Raw genomic sequence first — 21,654 nt, forward strand, 5'->3', positions numbered from 1 at the left:
TTGGTGGATAGGCAGGAACCCACTTGTAGCAAGAGATGTGTAAATGGTTGACCTAGAATGTATGGCCTGTGTGGTGTCGGTCTATGAAAGCAAGGTTAGCATTGTCACTAAATCTTACCTAACACAAAAGTTTGTGATGGATTTGAAGGAGGATTTGAAACTAGGCAAGAGATCCATCAAATATGGCCAACTGGCCCAGTCATTTGACCACCTTTCCTTTCGTTGCGTGTGGAGGTCCCCAAATCACCCCTCAAAATAATTCACAAATCACACATAATTTTTGTTTAAGGTTTTTGGCATAATTTTGGCCACAACTTTATTAAAATACATAATCTGTGAGTGGTTGCTTAGGCATTGGTTATGACCATCTGTCCCCCCGCCTGGGACAGAACTGACTTTCCGAACTCCCTTGGAAGCCAGTGAAGGGAAAACAATATTGGGGATCAGTTGAGGTGAGCTACAGTCCCTCACCGCCCGCCCAACCAGCTCCCCAAGGCTTGCCGGCCCTGGTCCCATTTCAGGGATTGGACGAAATCGTGGCAAGCCCCAGGATTCCTTTAACGGAATTCCCTTCCACACCACCATTGGAGGGGCAGGCCCAGCCTATCCTGACCCCTCCTCCACCAATTTTTATAACCAATGCCTAACCGCAACCTTACAAGTTGTGACGAATTGCTAAGTAGTAGGCAAAAACCAAATGGCACCAGCCAATCAGCCAAATGGACAAAATTCCTACTAGGCCCCTGCCCCAACGGCAGACGACCCCATGACAGGCATAGCAAAGTCAACCAGAACTCAGGGTGGGTGGGCGGGCGGGCGGGCGGGTGATCCGATGCACTCAGCGAAAGAGAAAGCAAAAGCTGAGTGCCCCAATATTTAAAGCCTTTGGTCCCACCCACCCAATTGCAACATAAAATTTGCCCCAGCAACCCGGCCATCCAATCGTTGCTCCAGGCAATACCCTTTAACCTGCCTGGCAACAGAGGGTTGGCCTGGCAGACCCCACCGCAACACGTGCTCTCATTTCAGAGAGAACATGCTTTGTCATTATTACTCATTGAAGTCAGTAAGTTCTTGTGGAGATGGCAGCCTTTGTTTCATATTACATCACAGAGCCACCTGAAAGTTTGTTGATCCCTAATCCTATAGGGAAAAGACCGACATCTCATGCAACATCATGGGAGGGGTGTTTCCATCTACCCCATCCTTTATAACACATCCCTGTTTCTTTGTTGTAAGCCGTTTTGAGATGATTATTTTGTGTGTGTGGAAGAGCAGCTTTCAAATAAAATGAACGGATGACCTATGCCCTCATTTCAACCACAACCTGATATATACCTATGAGGAGAATTACTTATATTTGCATTGAGTTAAATGAGACTTACTCCCAGGTAGGTGTATAAAGCAGAGGTAAGCAGCCGATGGCCTCTCATATGTGAGCCTTGGGAACAGCTGCCTCCTGCAGACAAAGTCTCTCCTTTCTCACAATTAAACTACATGGCCTAGATTTTCCTGCTGGCTACATCAGGGATGGGGAATGTGAAGCTCTCTGAGTGTTGATGGACTACAACTCCCATCAGCAGTCCAACAAGTTATGGAGGACAACAGGTTCCCCATTCCTGGCCTGTGTAGTACAACTGGAGCTGATCTTTGTCATTGTTCGAATTAGTGAATAATTTAGATACTCAATTCTTGCCAATGGTTTAACTGCCATAACTTCTAAGATATTTCCAGAGGAGTTCAAACAATTATAAGACACTAAGTATTTTCTTTTTTTGGGGGGGGGGGGGGCATTCTGAACATTCCTGAACAGGGTCTTTTGGATCCCTGTGAACAAAGAATACAACATCCATCTTTCTTTCTTTCTTTCTTTCTTTCTTTCTTTCTTTCTTTCTTTCTTTCTTTCTTTCTTTCCTTCCTTCCTTCCTTCCTTCCTTCCTTCCTTCCTTCCTTCCTTCCTTCCTTCCTTCCTTCCTTATGTATGTTCTTCCTCCCAAAGGAGTCTTTTTAATGTTGGGTTTTGGGGATAAGTACTCTCGATTTGTTTCAAAATCATATTGGTACATTTATAGTATTGTCATTGAACTTTCCTGGATACAAATTCTGGTGATCATCTCAAACCCTCCAAGTGTCCCAGTTTTCCAGGAACGTCCCCGATTTAGAGAAGCTGTCCCAGTTTCTGATTTGATCTCGAAATGTCGCACTTTTCCTTTCCTGTTTTCATTGGATAAATGTTGAAGGGTATGGAGTTATCTGACCCCTGAGCCGTCTGAAGGCAATCCTGTATAGGGAAGTTTTTTAAATGTTTAATGTTTTATTGTGTTTTTATATATGTTGGAAGCTGCCCAGAGAGGCTGGGGCAACCCAGTAAGATGTGTGGGGTATAAATAGTAAAAAAAAATCATTATAGAATGGGACATCCCTATTTTCACTGGACAAATATTGGAGGATATGTAATCTGTTTCCAAATCTCAGAATTAGGAGGATATTACCCCAAATCTCCTCATAATATGTCAGTAACTCAAGTGCACTTCTTCAAACTAGAGTTCAAAGAGCCCAAGTCTTGGAATATATTATTTCTTAAATTCCTATTAATTGAAGCTGGAAACCATCTCATGAAGTATATCTACAATCTACACATGCCGCCCTTATTCAATGTCAAATTTCAAACAAATCCTCCTCACAAACCTTTCTCCGTGCTTTACTTTGTTACTGTTTTGTCCTCTCTCATTTCTTCCCGTGAGCTTGCTTACCCACTGTCTTCGTTCTGCTCAGTTCGCTCTGACTTTCTCCATCAATATTTCCTTTTTGCCCCTTTTTTTCCTTGTAGGCCCTTATGCTTAGAAGTTGCTTCCTCTCACTGGCAGGGGGTTATCAATAGAACAGACTTAAATGGTTTAACAGCTATTCCCTCTCCACTGAAAACACTGAGAACGGTTGTTCTGCGAGGGGGCCTCCAAATCTCTAACAATACCCAGGAATCTTTGCGGGAAGCCATGAAAGTGAAACAGAAATAAAAGTGACATGTGTAGATTGTAGATAGGGCCTTTTTTCTGCCTCACCTTCTATTTTCTCCTCTTCTTAAAAATGTATGGAGTGCTGTTTCCCCCCTCACCTTTATTACCTGATTAACTCCCTTTTCCTTTCTCTTTAAAAATATATTTTTTAAATACCCACAAATCTATCGGCTGAAAAATTGTGTGAGGTGAATTGAATCCTTAAAAAAGAAAAGAAAAGAAAGAAAATCTTATCATTGCATATTTTCTTCACAATGGTTCCCCCACATACCCATTCTTCAACGTGTGGTGTAAATTCTTTATTTTGGGAATCATCCAGGCAAAATGGAGCCCTACTTACCTGGGAGTATGCCCCATTGAATTCAGTAGCACTTGCTTCTGGGTAGACATGGTTAGAATTATGCTGTGACTCTCATTGACTGCAAAGTCAATTGTTTAACTTTCCACACATGTGCTGCTATACCCAGACATGTATATTATATAATGTATATAATGGTGTGCATGTATTTTTATTGATATGTGCTTTCAGTGCTTTTTTTCCCTTAAAAAATGTTTAGGGGTACTCTCATTTTGACGCAAGGAAATCACTATTTTGTAGTTCAGATCGGGGAAAATAAATACAGTAAATGGACCAAAGTACAAAGATTCACAGAATGTTTAGGGGTCCCCCCTGAAAAAAAAGCACTGCATGCTTTCATTTTAAATAAATGCATGCATAGATTAATAGATATTATGATACAGACAGTGACTGTCTGAACATTGATCACTATCAGCACATCAGTATTAGTGATCCCTTTGTGAATGTCCAAATCACAGATATACCAGCCAATGATGGCTGGCATTTAAGTGAGATAGGTTTGGTCATGCTTTAAGAAGGGTTTTTACTTGTGGCGCATGCACCAGCACAGGGATGTGCCTTTGAAAGGAGTTCCCATTGAAACCAATACATAATAGAAAGGTCATCTGCAATTAGCTGTACATTATGCACAAATGTGTGGGTTGGGTTTTTTTAACGCCTACAATTCCTGGTGCAACAAATGCTCAGATTCAAGAAAAATCACTTGGTATTCTCAGTATTCATGTGAGAATGTTGCCATTCACCAAATGTTGGGTGTTCATGATCACATATGTATTTCTGCTGATAAGAACAATAAATAGTAATATTAATATGTCCTAAATACATTCCAGAAATATTACTGTCATTCTTATTTTATTGCATTGTCTGCTTTCATTCTCTTATGCTCCTCTACTTTATTAACAGCATCAAGATAGCAAAGGCAGACCTGCCTCTGGTCCCCACAAGCCTCAACAACATTTGGCATGGAAACTAATCTAAAAATAATCCCAAAGCATGCACATGAAATTCAATTATAGAACAAAAGGCATCCTGTATGAAATTATGGCGGCTTAGATTCAGGGTTCTGGTGCTGTCAGATGTTACAGAGATTTTATTTTTGTTTGCCAATACAATTTCAAAAAAAACCTGATGTAGCCAGCAGCACCACTTACGGCCGGAATCTGAAACTTCTCCCTTCCATGTAAAATAAAATAAAATAAAACCCAGCGGAAAACAAGTTGCTTTTGTATACAGCAATTAGCAATTAAGACCGTCGCTGTTCAGCAGAAATCTATGATATGGGAGGATTTGGGGCTGGGTTTGCGAAAAGAACCTAGCGGGAGCTTTTTGTCTCCCCTTGTCTGTATCAGCCACTAGGAAGCTGTTAACACAAACCGTATGCAGTCAAATGTGTTTGCATTACACAGGCGTCAAGTGCCCTCCCCCTTTTGTTTGTTTTAATGTTTGACCGTGCACATCTCGAAAGTTCCATCCCATTGGGCTTTGCCAAGAAGATACTATGCAAATCAGCTACCTCTTGACAAAGGAACACAGTAATTCACTTTTTTGTTAAGCAATGTGTGATTACCATTCCGTTCTTTTGAACTCCAGCCAGCTTGCGATTCCCTCTCAACTTCAAGCAGGTGTTTTGCTGTTGCTAGGCCAGGAACACAGCCCTGTGCTGGAGTCTTTCAAGTGCACTAGCTGTGCCGATGAATTTTGCCTCCAAACGCTCCTCAGGCAATGAACTGACTAGTCCAACATGCTCACAGCAATGCTAATCTTGCTCAGGGACATGTGCTGCACATGAAAGCCTGCTTCTTTCCTTCATAATTTTTAATTGATATAGTTTGCCCACTGCAGAGTTTCTCTCTCTCTCTCTCTCTCTCTCTCTCTCTCTCTCTCTCTCTCTTTCTTTCTTTCTTTCTCGCTTTCTCCGGACAAATGCAAAACACCTTTTTCAAAATGCCAAGGGTACAGTCAAATATATTTTTTTAACAAAAAGAAAACACAACCTGCATGCAGGGGAAAGAATTGAGTTTGATTTGAAAGATTAGATAAGATGAAGATGTAATAATCAGTAAATGGAAAAATAGAGAATTGTTCTGTATGTGCCCTGTGACTAGCATAGTAAGATGTCGTATTTCTTTTTCTTATTATTACAAAGACATCCCATTTCATTTTTTATGATATAGAATTTGACTGCTCCTAGTAAGGGGTTCATGATGGACAAAATCTGGCAATGCATTTTCCTCGTGCAACCTTCACTAACAATTAGATAGCTCGCAGTGAGATATAGGGGCAAAAAAATAAATAAAAAATAAAAAATCAATCCCTGATGCCTTGGTGGCTTGGAGAGATAAAGACTGAAACTCGTTGCACAAGATCAATTAAAAGACAATCTTGTTAAATATGTGACCACATTTTACACTGCCCAGTTTCCATTTTGAGAATATGAAGGGAGGCAGTGTGTACACAGGATGGCAAAAACAACACACAAGCCAAACACAACCAAACACAACACAGCAAACAGTGTTTGGCTGCAATCCTGCTAACATCTTTGTTTGATTGTTTGCGTCGCTTTTTCCAACCCAAGGATCTATGTACTAATAATGTACTGGATTAACAACTTTATTAAAACTAAGCAATACATTTACAACATGAAATTAAAAGGGCCAAGGACAAGACCGTCATCAAGTTGATACCTGGGACAGCAGACAAATTCAAGAAATTCAAATACCTGTGAGAATATTTTATTTTATTTATTTTATTTTTATTTTATTTTAGTATTAAGCTGGCAATGGAAAGCACAGAGGAAAGAGGCCAGACAAGACAGCCATGTTAGTAAATTTCAAAGCATTAGTGCTACTGCTTATGTTCTTTCGGAGATGGAATATAAAGGGGTGCTTCGCTCGCTGCCCTTAAGGCATGGAGAGCAACATATATGGTCAGGAAAAGGTACGCAAAATCCAGGAAATTATTTATTTATTTTACAATCATTTTTATTGGTTTTATAAATGCAAAATAAAAATAAACACAGACTAGTAAAAACATATCTGTATAAAGAGATTCCCTTAATCTCAAGACTTCCCTCCATCCCATCCTTGAAGTCTTATTTTAAGCGTCTACAACTGAATATTCATCCATACTCCAATGTTTATATCAAACCGTATTATCCATATCCATTTTCTTCCGCTACAAATGAATCAAAATCCTGCTCTTGCTTCCATCTGCTTACAATGATCTCCTAGGTAACTTATAAACTTTTCCCATTCTTCTATTAAGTTTTTACCCTCTTGGTTTCTGAGTTTTCCAGTCAGCTTTGCCATCTCAGCATAGCCCATCAGCTTGGTTTGCCATTCTTCTCTGGTAGGGATTTTCTCTTCTTTCCAACTCTGGGCTAATAGCATCCAGGCAGTTGTTGTTCCATATATAAAGAATCTTTTGTGTCCCTTTGGAATATCGGTACCTGTAATCCCTAGTAAGAAAGCTTCTAGTTTCTTAACAAAAGTTATTTTAAGCATTTTTTTTTCATTCCATTATATATCATCTCCCAGAAAGCTTTTGTTACCTGACACGTCCACCATATATGATAAAAGGTACCTTCTTTTTCTTTACATTTCTAGAAAATATTTGAACTTGTCCTACTAGACAGCATCTTAAAAAGCAGAGACATCACCTTGCCGACACAGGTCCGTATCACTAAAGCTATGGTTTTCCCAGTAGTGATGTATGGAAGTGAGAGCTGGACCATAAAGAAGGCTGATCGCCGAAGAATTGATGCTTTTGAATTATAGTGCTGGAGGAGACTCTTGAGAGTCCCATGGACTGCAAGAAGATCAAACCTATCCATTCTGAAGGAAATCAGCCCTGAGTGCTCACTGGAAGGACAGGTCGTGAAGCTGAGGCTCCAATACTTTGGCCACCTCATGAGAAGAGAAGACTCCCTGGAAAAGACCCTGATGCTTTGAGGGCAGAAGGAGAAGGGGACGACAGAGGACGAGATGGTTGAACAGTGTTCTCGAAGCTACCAGCATGAGTTTGACCAAACTGCGGGAGGCAGTGGAAGACAGGAGTGCCTGGCGTGCTCTGGTCCATGGGGTCACGAAGAGTCTAAATGACTAAACAATAACAACAATTTATTATTTATACCCCACCCATCTGGCTGGGTTCCAACAGAACACTAAAATATAATAACCTATTAAACATTAAAATCTTCCCTAAACAGGGCTGCCTTCAGATGACTTCTAAAAGTCTGGAGGTGTGCTGCATGACTCGCCATTTTGTTACCTGGACAGGTTAGGTCACGCCCACCTTCTATCACATGCAAAAGGAAGGATGCTGCAGCCAGGAGGAACAGGAAGTTTTGACTGGCTGGACCAAACATTCCCTCGCATGTCTTCTCTAGCATTCTCTAGCATCGGAGCCAGTGTGGTGTAGTGGTTAAGAGCGATAGTCTCGTAATCTGGGGAACCGGGTTCGCGTCTCCGCTCCTCCACATGCAGCTGCTGGGTGACCTTGGGCCAGTCACACTTCTTTGAAGTCTCTCAGCCCCACTCACCTCACAGAGTGTTTGTTGTGGGGGAGGAAGGGAAAGGAGAATGTTAGCCGCTTTGAGACTCCTTAAAGGGAGTGAAAGGCGGGATATCAAATCCAAACTCTTCTCTTCTTCTTCTTCTTACAAAGAATGCTGTACTTGACTGCTTCTCATGGATCATATCCCACAGTCACTGATACTTATTGTAAGGGAGAGTGGAAGTGGTGGCTAGGTTGGTGTGGAGCAAACACATGCAGGAGCTCTGGATTTGCTCTGTCAGTGCCTCTGCACTTCAGCAATCTTCCTGCCACCTCCTGCTCCCACTTTCTTTCCCAGTAAAATCAGTAGCAACTCAGCTGTTGGGAGGTCAAGTGAACATGGCCGCCCCATTTCTGGCCCATATATTAGCTAGATCTTAACATTCTGTCCAGTTCTCTCAACAAATTGTCCCCTTAAGCCAGTGTGGTATCATGGTTTGAGTGCTGGACTAGGATCTAGGAGACCAGAATTCGAATCCCCACTCCGCCAGATAGCTCACTGGGTAACCTTGGGCCACTCACCACCTCTCTGCGTAATCTACCTCAAAGGGTTGTTGTGGGGAATAAATGAGGAGGGACAGAACCATGTGTGCCAAACTGAGGTCCAGGGGTGGGATAAATGCAATATGTGTAATAAATATAATAACAATAATTCTCTATCGTTGATAGATCCCATCAAGTTCTATGGGGCAAAGTGGATAAATTGCTAATCTGGATTTTTATGGGGTGGGAGCAAAACAGGCTTTTCATGCCAGACACATTTCACCAACTTCAACTCAGGGCTGGGCTAGGTGAAAATGTTTGCTCAGGCCCATGTTTTTCCTGAAGAGACAGGGGAGTAAGAGGAAAGGGACAAGAAAACTCAATCTCTTCTCTTGCCAATCAGAAATGAAGGCTGTGAACTAATTTAATGTAATTTGCAAAATTTTCTTGGGGAGGGGAGGGGCAAAAGGAAAATTCATCAGTGGGGTGAACCTGGATTCTATGTACAATACAATGCAAGAAACTAATATTTAAATATTTCCCCATTCAATTAAATTGAACTTGAGCAACTATAGCTTGCTAGTTTATATTAATAGTCATTATTTATTAATGCCTGCTGTGTTGAGATATACATTTCAGTGCTGTGTTTTGTCATTAAGTGAATGGATTTAAGTAAAATTCACTTTGTGCACAATAGTGTCCACACAGATAAATTCCTGCCAACCGAAAACCTAATTTTACAATATAATTTCCCCTTAGATCTTACTTTAAAATCTTAGCTTAAAGCTGATTGAGTCTAATGGAGTATTTGCCAGGGACTGCACAGCATCAAATGATGTAAAAAGTTGAAAATTCATTCAGACAGTAAAATATAAACAGGGAATGTAACCAATGCTGGAAAAGGAAGCTTTTCTTTATTATTCAGACGGGGGGAAACTAACAATGTAGTCCTTTTCAGATTAACTGCAGTTCAATGGGTCTTACTCCCAGGTAAATGAGCAGAGGATTTCAGCTTAATAAAATAATCCTATGCAAATTTATTCAGAAGTAAGTCTTAGTGTAAGTAAGTCTTAGTAAGGGACACGGGTAGCGCTGTGGGTAAAACCTCAGTGCCTAGGACTTGCCGATCGTATGGTTGGCGGTTCGAATCCCCGTGACGGGGTGAGCTCCCGTCGTTCGGTCCCAGCTCCTGCCCACCTAGCAGTTTGAAAGCACCCCTAAGTGCAAGTAGATAAATAGGTACCGCTTTATAGCGGGAAGGTAAACAACGTTTCCGTGCACTGCGCTGGTGCTGGCTCGCCAGAGCAGCTTTGTCACGCTGGCCACGTGACCCGGAAGTGTCTTCGGACAGCGCTGGCTCCCGGCCTCTTAAGCGAAATGAGCGCACAACCCTCGGTCACGACTGGCGCGTACGGGCAAGGGTACCTTTACCTTTACTTTTTAAGTCTTAGTGTATTCAGTGGGGCTTGCTCTCAGGTGAGTACTGATAGGATTGCAGCCTTGCACATCTACCATGAAAGGAGAAATGCCAGCCATATTTCTATTTCCTTCCCAAAGCTCAAGGTGGTCTATCAGGTTCCTCTCATTTTGTCCTCACAATAGACCTGCAAGCGGAATAGGCAGAAATTGGACCAGAAGCATCCAACGAGTTTTCCCTTGCATGCAAGTTAAAACATAGTAACAAGTTAATATTTATAATTGTTCTCCTTTTTTATTATTAAATTATCATTCCTCCAAGTCACATGGGGAAGCGCACAGGGAATTCTTTCATTTTTTCATTACAGTGATCCTGTCATGTAGGTTCGATTGGGAGCAAGCTTCATGACCAAGCAGGAATTTGAACCAAAATAGTTCCCAGTAGCCCTGCTAACAGTTCCTAAGTTACTGGGTGATAGACTTGTGTGTGTGAATCATGCAGGAACAAATATCCTATGCCCAATAATTATACATACAGGGTTGGCTCCCGACCAAGTTAGTCTTAACATAATTTCTATTTAATACCAATGAGAACTTAGTGCAATTATTTTAGCCTGGACCCAACTCAGTATTTACAGCCCAACTTTCTCTCATTAGAATAAAGAATGAAAATCAAAATGTTCATCCACAAGACTTGGAGTGTTTATCCAAAAGACTTGGAGACATGTGCACAGGGTTTTCTCTATTTTATCCTCCCATCAACTCTGTGAGGCAGGTTTAGGCTTAGACATCATAAATGGTTCAAGGTTCCCCTGTGGCTTCATGGCTGAGCAGTGATCTGAACCTGTTTTTCCTTAGTGTGTCTCTAAGCCATTTCACCGGTAAGGTAAAGGTAAAGGGACCCCTGACCATTAGGTCCAGTCGTGGCCAACTCTGGGGTTGCGGCACTCATCTCTCTTTATTGGCCGAGGGAGCTGGCATACAGCCTCCGGGTCATGTGACCAGCATGACTAAACTGCTTCTGGCGAACCAGAGCAGCGCACGGAAACGCTGTTTACCTTCCCGCTGAAGCGGTACCTATTTATCTACTTGCACTTTGACGTGCTTTCGAACTGCAAGGTTGGCAGGAGCAGGGACCGAGCCACGGGAGCTCACCCCGTTGCGGGGATTCAAACCGCCGACCTTCTGATCGGCAAGTCCTAGGCTCTGTGGTTTAACCCACAGTGCCACCCGTGTCCCTTTATTTCACCAGTAGGAGCTTTCTATTTTCATGAAATCTTTGCCACGCTGACTCACCTCCAGAGAAACTACTGTATTTTCACCATGGAAATCCAGCATACTGTAAGGGCATTGCTTAGGGCTCACATTAGATCACGAAGGGCCCTGCTGGACCTGTTGTAACTCCATATCATCGCCACTTGATATATGAATGTGTCCTGTAATATAATACTTTTCTGCAACAGATTAGTAATAGCGGGCAAGCTGTCTTTCAGGTTAGCTTTTCTGCCATTACTGACTTTGTTGAGGAACTCTTGATATGTTTCAAACCCAGTGGCCTACACCACTCTGCTATATGATTCTATGATTCTACAAGTCTTCCTAAGATGTCTTCCTGTGGCTGCATTCAGACACCGCTTTGTGCCACTTTCCTGATGTTTCCTTATTTGATGATGTTTGCATTATTCCACTTTTGCATTAATTGCTTTCCAGAACAAAAATCACCTGCAATCTGGGAAACTGCAGTAATTTTGCACTGTAATTTCCCCCATGGTTTTGACAGATCACACAACTGCCACTCACATGACAAAATCAGGGTTGGTACTCTGGCATACAGTTCTTTCCTACTGCTTTCATGGGTGAATCATGCGGGGTCACATGCACATAAAGGGTGGTGACATGTCCATTGATGTCCACTAAGGTGCTGCACAAAGCTCACTGGTATGAGTTAAATTTAGTGACATGTTGGTATACCAATCAAAAAGCCACAGTTCCTGGATGCAACAGGTAATGTACTACAAAAGCAATGTTAGAAACCAGGGCAGAAGCCTTAGTATTATAACCAGGAAAACTGGCCACAATACAGTGATACCTTGGTTTGCAACCGTTTTGGATTACAACCGTTCTGGATTACAACCACGTCAAACCCTGAAGCGTATGTCTCTTTTTTTGGATTACAACCCATTTTTTATGGATTACAGCCAAAAAATTTTGGAGGCCCCATTGGCGAAAGCGTGCTTTGGGTTACAACCTGTTTTGGTTTACACCCGGACCTCCAGAACGGATTATGGTTGTAAACCAAGGTATCACTGTAATCGCCTTGTCTGAATGCACTCCATGACAACACTTGTGCACATTAGTAACATCTTATCTTTTTGTTACAGTGAAATAGTTCGGCTGAGCCAGTGAACTCTCTCTCTCTCTCTCTCTCTCTCTCTCTCTCTCTCTCTCTCTCTCTCTCTCTCTGCGCGTAATATATGCAATTTTCTAAAAGTAGCAGTAAGGTCTTTTGAAGCTGGGATTGTACCATTTTCCCCCCTGCTGGACTTTTCAATTAAGCTTGCATGTTCTATGGTATCACTGGTGCAGAAATAATCACCATTTGGGAAAGAGTTGAGCAGTCAAAGCTTGGACATTTCGAAGATTCCCTTATTGACTGTTTAGTAAATAAATCTTTTGCTTGAATTGCCGTGTGTCAGGAAGATCTTTCTCGTTGAGCAAAAGGTGACGGGAGCTGAATGTGGGAGCACCACGGGACAGCTGTTTGGTCTGGCAAAGGCCTCCGTGCGCTTGTACTATATATCCAGAGCGACCTTTTGGATTCCATGTACATAGTAACAATTAAAAGTACACAATGACTGAACAATGTTCACTGTGACAGACTGCAGGTTGGCCGCTTCCCATAACAGCCTCCCAGGCAGATAGGAACAAAGAGCCGGGGCCCATCTGTACTCTGGCGCTGAATGCCTCATGTTCCAAAGAGCGCTCTTTGTTTCTCCAAACGCCCCAGGAAGCTCTTCAACAAACAAAACTCAGAGGTCCAGAGGAGCCCAGTCATGACATTAATATGATAATATATTCCGGATTGCTCTGACAGATTTGACAAAGAAATAGATTCTTTTTGATAATAAGTTGTTGGGTTGATTAGATGGAATTTGTTTGACTCCAGCATGATTATTGCGATTATTCAGCAGGCACAACGGTATCGGTTGTCTTATTGCTCCCTTGCCAACCAGCATTCTCAACATATCAAAGCTTTAATATTCCCTGTGCTTTGTGCACATAAGAAACCCAGTGTGGTGTAGCACGGGGTAAGCAGAAAGACAGGCTGATGTTTACCACTGGCCAATTTCTCCTAGACCAAGGGGCACCTGTTGGTTTGTGGGATTCTGACAAAGAATGCTGGGCTGTGTGGATTTTGGTCTGATCTGTCAAGGGACATCTTCCATTATTAGGCAAGAGCACATACACAGGACACTTAACTTGTAAGAGATCCTGAGTATGCAGGTTTGCTTTGCAAATGTAAACTATATTTTTTTATAAGAACATGGATTCTTATCAAAAAATAAAGTACTGCTACATTAGACTGAAATCAGAACACTCCCAGTGTGTTAAACAAAACACTCCTTTTGATCAAGGAGACTCGGATTAAAATCCTTGCTCGGTCGCAAATCCTTGCTCTTCAAACTGAAAGACACAGTTTCCAGACCCCCTCCACATCCTCTGTGCATGTACCAGTTTGTCAATGCCCTTCTTAAAACGTGGCACCCAGGAGTGGACCCAGTACTTCTGATGTGGCCTGACCACTTTAAATAGAGTGGACCTGTTACATCTAATTGGTAGGACATGGGTGGTGCTATGGGTTAAACCACAGAGCCTAGGACTTGCTGATCAGAAGGTCAGCGGTTCGAATCCCCGCGACGGGGTAAGCTCCCATTGCTCAGTTCCTGCTCCTGCCAACCTAGCAGTTTGAAAGCACGTCAAAGTGCAAGTAGATAAATAGGTACTGCTCCGGCGGGAAGGTAAAACAGTGTTTCCGTGCACTGCTCTGGTTCGCCAGAAGCGGCTTAGTCATGCTGGCCACATGACCCGGAAGCTGTACGCCGGCTCCCTCGGCCAATAAAGCGAGATGAACGCTGCAACCCCAGAGTCGGCCACAACTGGACCTAATGGTCAGGGTTTCCTTTACCTTTATTACATCTAATTACCTAGATGCTATGTTTCTGTTAATACTGTACTATCTAAGATTGCATTCGCTTCTTAAGCAGCAACATCATGTTGCTGGCTTGTTCAGCTTGTGATCAAGTAAAAGATGTATATCCTTTCCCCCATGCACTACTGCCAAAACATGTTTTCCTCATCTTACACTTGTGCCTTTATTTGTTTGTTTGCTTGCTTGCTTGTTTTGATATGCAAATGCAGGACATTTGAATGTCCTCTTCTTGGGTTCCATGCAGTGTTTCAGCTGTCAACATTATTTGCATCTTTTGAACTCTGTGCTGAAGTTCAAGTCTCAAGTTCATCCCGCCCCCAACATGTATAACCCTAGTATAAATCAGAGATTGCACACTTACATAATTATATCAGTTCAATTCTGTTCGCATGACACTGAAAAGGAGTGGATAGCTAGTACGCTTGGAGCCTTTGTGTAGGTTTCATACATACTAGACACAGTATAAACTGAGTCAATGGTTCTATGACATCTGAGTAGTCCATATGCCAACATAGCACTCCAAGTGGCCTTAGGAATATAGTACAGTGGATGAGAACAGAAATTGTGCGGCAGCAGCGCAGCGGCAGTGGTAGGCCCCATTAGCTAAAGTGGTACCTCAGGTTAAGAACAGTTTCAGGTTAAGAATGGACCTCCAGAACAAATTAAGTTCGTAGCCAGAGGTACCACTGTATGTGGAGGATACAACCTCTGGCTTTCCTGCTTCCCAGCACTAACTCTCATGAGTGGGGCTCCCATGTTAACTGCTACAGTTAAGTGGGGATTGTATTTCTGTTTTCTGATACAGGATGAAACAACCGTAGTGTCTTTATATCTGCTTTGATATGTATGCACTAAAGTAGCTTTCTGACTACTTGATGTAAGATCGAATAAGGCTGATCTTATTTCATCCTAAATGGCAAGTTGTGTGTGTATCAGTAGAGTGGAACACAGCGACCTTATACCGAAACAGGCCATTGGTCTGTCTATTTTGATATTCACAGACAGGCAGCATCTCTTTAGGGTTCCAGACAGGAGACTTCCCAGTCCTGCCCAACCCTTAGATGCCAAGGAATTATGCTGAGCCTTCAGCCTGGAAAGCATCTACTAGGCCACCAAGCTACTGAGTCTGACTTCATCTCAAGTAAAATTGGGTGGGCATTGGCTGTCTGTAGGTAATAGCTATTATACACACGTAATGGAATGTGCCCTGTGTCTTAGCAGCTGAAGGAAAAAAGCAAAGAGAAAACATTAGTCACTAAACACTCGGGAGTACCCAGTTCCCCCCACAGCTTTTCCAGCTGCAATCCAAGTGTGATCTAATAAAAACATAGCACACTTAACAAGGAGTTTGATGGAGTGTTAACAATCCTCAACTTCACATTGAGCTGTTAACCAACAAAGTAGTCATTAAGTGTTGGTAATGACTGTGCTTCTAGAGATGATTGCTTAATTCTAAATGTACTAGAGTAGTACCTGCCTTCTAGCTAGAAGACACATATTCTATTGCACTGTTTCAGTTTCTTTCCATTTGCTTAGCTAATTTGCTCGGTGAAAGTTGTAGGCTTGGCCTACAATGACTTCTAAACAGACCAGTCTCCTTTGAGGTTCCACTTCTCCGGGTAGGGTTAGCGGCTCAGCGGAAATTGCAATCCTATTATCTTGATCATCCATTAAAAAAATGTAGGAAACCATTATTATCTCCATGTTTCAGACTGGGATTGTGTGTACACACAAGAGAGGTTTGTCTGAGGCCACCTAGTAAGATTTGCATTGGGGACTTCCTGGCTTACAGCTCATGATACCTTAGTCCAGTGTTTCCCAACCACTGTTCCGCGGCACACTAGTGTGCCGCGAGATGTTGCCTGGTGTGCCGCGAGATGTTGCCTGGAGGGAGGCGGGCGAGTCGGGCGGTGAGAGGTGGGGCGGCGGCGAGGAGAGGCCGCCCAGCGCAGGGCTCTCGCCGTCTGCCTGCCTGGCTGCCTGCGAGCTCGGCGGGCAGCGCCTCCGTCCGCAGCGCCCGCCTCGCGGCTCTCATTCCCTGCCCCTGCCAAAGCTCACCCAGCCAAGCCGCGCTCTCCTTCCTACCTCGCTTTGCTGCCTCCTCCCCCCCCCACCCCCAAAGCTTGGAGGTTCCCCGGCAGGAAGGAGGGAACTTAATCCTCTCCAAGGGCTGCGGAAAAGAGACATGCAAATGGGGGCTTGCCAGCTCTTCAAGCGCCGCCGGCTTTCTTCGGGAATTACCGCCCGCCGAGCCCGGTAACGCTGACAGGCCGAGCCGCGGGGCTTGGCAGCGCAGCCGGCAGAGTGTGGGAAAGGGCGGCCGCCACGCGCCGGGCAAGGCGAGACTCGATGGGGAGGACACCGGCAGCAGCGCCCCCCCCCCCAGAAACCCGCTCCGGGCAGGTAATTCACAGAGAGTGGACAGAAGGAAGCCTTAAAGGGCTTCAGCCTCCCAGAGTGGCGGGGAATAACAACAACAACAACAACAACAACAACAATAATAATAAAATTGACAGGTGGTGTTTTTCTACGTGAGGGTGTGGGGACTGTAATAACAAAAAAATCAGCTGTATATCAACCGCTGTTTTGCAATGAGGAATTGCAAATAAGGAAGATCAAAATGAGAATGTTTTTTGGGGGAGGACTCTCTTCCTCTTCCTCCTCCTCCTCTCGTTCTTGCTCCTCTTCCTGGCAAAAGGGCTGCTGAGACCCCTTCTCTCTTGGGTGCCGGTGGGTGCTGTGACGTTGACGCTGCTGTGGCAAGTGCCTTTACTTAGCAGAGTGCATTCCCCTTTACACAGGAGGGGAGGAAAAAAATTGAAACTTACACTTTCGTGCGTCCCTCCCGGCGTGACGCTGCGCGCTGACGTCACGGGGCTGTAATGGTGGTGTGCCTTGAGATTTTTTTTCATCAAACAAGTGTGCCTTTGCCCAAAAAAGGTTGGGAAACACTGCCTTAGTCTTCAACTAGCTTGAGTTTTAGGTTTCTTTGTTTATGTGTTCTGTTCTTCTATGTTTGTCTGTCAGCATAAAGAGGTGCATTTTTCCACATTAATTAAAGAGCAACAAGTAACTTTGTGCAAGGCCAGCCCAATACATTTTGGCACCTGAAGCAAACCACAAAATGGTGTCTCCCCCCCCCCCCACCAAGGAAGAAGGGGTAAGTGAAAATCTACATTGGGAATAAGGGTGGGGGGGGATAAGTTCACAATTTGCTGCCCCTATAAATCGTGCCATCTTATCTCATGGATGGGCAGGCCCTGATTTTGTGCTATAAATCTTCCCTTCCATTCAGAAGCTCATACTGGAGTCCACGTTGTCTTGTTGGCGGCATTCAGGAGAAAGCCTCCAGCTATTCCCCAAGCTCTCATTTGTAGACATCATACTGGCAATGGAACAATGCTGCAGATTTTCATTCAAGGGATTATGAGACTATATATAAAGAAAACATAAAAAGATTTACATATATCCCATGTAAGTTCTCTCATGTTGTGTTTTTTTTAAGCACAGAAAAGACTGATGATTTTTTTTCTGTTACATTAATTTGATACGAACTATGGTAAAAGGATTACACAATTTGCAGCACATTTCTCCCCTCTCTTTCCAATGCACATCTCTACTCAGCACACAACTTAGAAGAGTGCCAGCAAAGTTTGCAGCTCTCACATTTCTAACCAAATGTTGTTGTTTTCCTGGCCTACGTACCTATGGAACTCCTGTGGAAAAATCTAAGGAATTATGCTGATACCTGAAATGGGACGTGGAAGAGTATTCCAACCCAGGGGCAATTCCCATATGCACATTCAAACTGCATGGCAGCAAAGAGCCCCGTGAGCTAGCCACTCAAGTTGTGGATGGGTTGACACCCAGTTCAATTTATAGAGCTTACGAAAAATAAATTAATATTGGAGGGCAGGAGACAGAGGAGGTGCCTCGGCCAAGGAATCTGCTTGCTGCAGATTCTGAATTAATTAATCGCTCAGGCCATTGATCTAATTTGAGTCATGATCTGCCTAGATCAGATCAGGTGAGCCTGCTGTAGAATCCAAGAAGGGAGGATTCCTCCTACAACCCTAGTGGAAAGCCTGCTGTTCTAGGTATAGTACTTAATCTGGGCACTATACTTCTGATGATGCAGCCTAGAATCCTATACAATGTGACAAAGCCCATAGGTTTGTCTAAATGGCTCTTGCAAAGCCAGATGTACCTCATGTTGGTTTCTTTCTTTTCACCTCAAAAGTAGTGAAGGGGATTCAAAGCCCCTCCAGCCTCACCCCCATATGTACCTTTTTTGTAACTCTCCCTCCCTTCCCTTTTCTCTGTTTTATTTCTCCTTGAATCCTCTCAGCCAGCCAGGTATCAAGTACTGGACAGGATGTGGTCACAATCATATGTATCCGCTTGGATGCAGCCAGTGCTTTTGGGGGGGTATGTTTAGGGGTACTCTCCTTTTCCTACTCATATTGAAATACTGCCCATCAATGAGGCCAAATTTAGATTCACTAGATGTTCAGGGGTATGCGTCCCCCCAGAAAAAAAAGCACTGGGTGCGGCTCTGTGTTGGGTTGAGTAATGGAAAATGAAGACTCTTATTGCAGGGAGTGACATTTCCTGTACGTTGGTGAATCTAGCCTATCTCAAATCACTCCCAATCTTTTCAAAGTGATCCTAAAAATTGTTATCATGGATGCTTTAGTTGAGATTCCTGTATTGGAAGGGGTTAGACTAGAGGACTCTTGAAGTCCTTTCCAACTCTATGATTCTGAGAGCCAGTGTGTTGTAGTGGTTAAGAGCGGTAGACTCGTAATCTGGTGAACCGGGTTCGCTTCCCTGCACCTCCACATGCAGCTGCTGGGTGACCTTGGGCTAGTCACACTTCTTTGAAGCCTCTCAGCCCCACTCACCTCACAGAGTGTTTGTTGTGGGGGAGGAAGGGAAAGGAGAATGTCAGCCACTTTGAGACTCCTTCTGGTAGTGATAAAGCTTGATATCAAATCCAAACTCCTCCTCCTCCTCCTCCTCCTCCTCCTCCTCTTCTTCTTCTTCTTCTTCTTCTTCTTCTATGGTTCTATGGATTTATTCTCACTCACACTCTCCATACAGGTTTTCTTCCCACAAGAGGACACAAACAAGAATTCAGAATGCATTTTATAGTCTGAAACACATGCTCCATTCCATGACTCTCATTTGAGAAGAACAGCTCTCCTCCAGCAATTATAATTATTTCTGAACTACTTCCTGGGTTCTTCTTTGGCTGAGGGAAAGAGAAAGAGGAGGGGGGAAAGCTTTGATTGCCACCTTTGCATTCCAATCTCTAGCAAAGTTGTTCCCTCTGTTCCCCGCAGCGTCACAATATTGCTTAGTGCCTCATGACTCTGGCACAATGTGTTATGCATCAGTGTTTAAGAGGATATTGCTCCCCATTATTGCCCTCTCTCCAGAGGACGACAAACTGCATTAGTCTGAATTACCAAATTCAAACTTTATGGGCAGCCGTTCTCCCCACAAAGGCTTTAGCATTTTTATGTCATAATCCATCCATTATCCTCTTCCTCACATGCTTTATAACCATTAAGTTATTGAAAAAATTCTCAACAGATGTCATCTTAAGATGAATGTTACCGGGCCAATTGGTATCAAGCCTGGTATCAGGATATTGCTCAACTTCACTAAAAATGTCAGGAAGAGAACAGTTGAGCTCTAAAAAGAAGTGGACATGGCTTGCAATGGCTATTTTCCTGACAATTCCAGCCATCCTTTAATAAAGTATTCAGATTTCTAGTTTGCTGAAGAAGCAGTTTGGTTTCTTCCTGCTTGATAAAAAACAAACAAACAAACTGGGATTATATTAAATCGTGTGAGACTAAGCATGCAAACCTCAGCATATTTACTCAGAAGTAAGTCCCACTGATTTTAATTGAGGTTATTCCCAAATAAGGTGCATAGGATCAAAGCCTAGAGATGGGGAATCTGTGGCCCTCTAGATGTTGGACTCCACTTTCCCCAGGGACAAAGGTCAGTGGTGGCTGGGAAAGTTATATTTGAGAGCAGTTCTCTGGACCACAGTTGGAAAACCAGTGGATTAGACAATTGATTTAGATTAGATCTGGGATCAGAGTACCTTAGGAATGACTTCTCTTATGAGTCCACATAAGAACTTCACTTAAAAACAGCAGACTGTTGCAGAAATGGGGCAAGCTACTTCAACTAGAAAGATGACAAAGGGAGAGATTTTGCCATTCCTCCAAATGTGCAGGATCTCTTTTATCCCTGAGACGATTAAAACATTTGATGATGCCTCCAACAGTCTAAAATAGTACAGCCTAGGCCCCAGCAACAGATATATACCACACAAAGTTTCTGTTCTTCTGCATTGGAGCATATAAACGAAGAACCAAATTTGCTAGTAAACTTTCCCAATCAAGAACTCTGCGTATGCTTTGATGTGCACTTAAAACTCATTTGCCCAAAAGGACTTCCCCATTCACTTCAATGGACACTCAACTCTTTGAAAAGATTAGTAAAGTCAATCCATTTTCAGTATTCTTTGAATGGTACCTATTACTTCACCATCATACCAGGATTTGCAAAGGTGCTTTTCAGCAGTTTTCTGTCTTTGCCCTTTTTTCTATGATAACACAAAACAATAAATGCTTTTACAAATCTTCTATTTCCTTACACTCTGTCTCCAATCTTGATAACTATTTTTAATGGGGCAATTTAACCTTTGGACCCCTGTCTCTATTGCAGACATTTTTGAAGAGCCCTTAATTGAAATATCCCATGCAACATGACATACAATGTTATTCTTTAGCTACTTTCATTATCCTTTTAGCTTTTATCTGCTTATTTATACAGACTCTGCTCAATCTTCTTCTTCTAGACTGTTTATGTATATTTAAAAAGACTTATTTGCTCATTTGATTCTTTGCAGACTACATAACCAATTGACCTCTTTAGCTTTTCTATTTGTTAAAAAAAACCCTGAGATTAATTTCAGGGGCAGACTTTAAACTAGATCCCATATTGGGACAAGTACAGTGGTACCTCGGGTTAAGAACTTAATTCGTTCCGGAGGTCTGTTCTTAACCTGAAACTATTCTTAACCTGAGGTACATCTTTAGCTAATGGGGCCTCCCGCTGCCGCCACTGCACAATTTCTGTTCTTTTCCTGAGGTAAAGTTCTTAACCTGAGGTACTATTTCTGGGTTAGCGGAGTCTGTAACTTGAAGCATCTGTAACCTGAAGCATCTGTAACCCGAGATACCACTGTATGCTTTTCATATATACTATTTGGAAGTGGGTAATAGCAAAGTGAGAGCTGGACCATAAAGAAGGCTGATCGCCGAAGAATTGATAATTTTGAATTATGGTGCTGGAAGAGACTCTTGAGAGTCCCATGGACTGCAAGAAGATCAAACCTATCCATTCTGAAGGAAATCAGCCCTGAGTGCTCACTGGAAGGGCAGATCCTGAAGCTGAGGCTCCAGTACTTTGGCCACCTCATGAGAAGAGAAGACTCCCTGGAAAAGACCCTGATGTTGGGAAAGATGGAGGGCACAAGGAGAAGGGGACGACAGAGGACGAGATGGTTGGATAGTGTTCTCTAACCTACC

This window comes from Podarcis liolepis (genome assembly GCF_965112155.1).
Source record: "Podarcis liolepis genome assembly, chromosome: 8".
Taxonomy (NCBI): domain Eukaryota; kingdom Metazoa; phylum Chordata; class Lepidosauria; order Squamata; family Lacertidae; genus Podarcis; species Podarcis liolepis.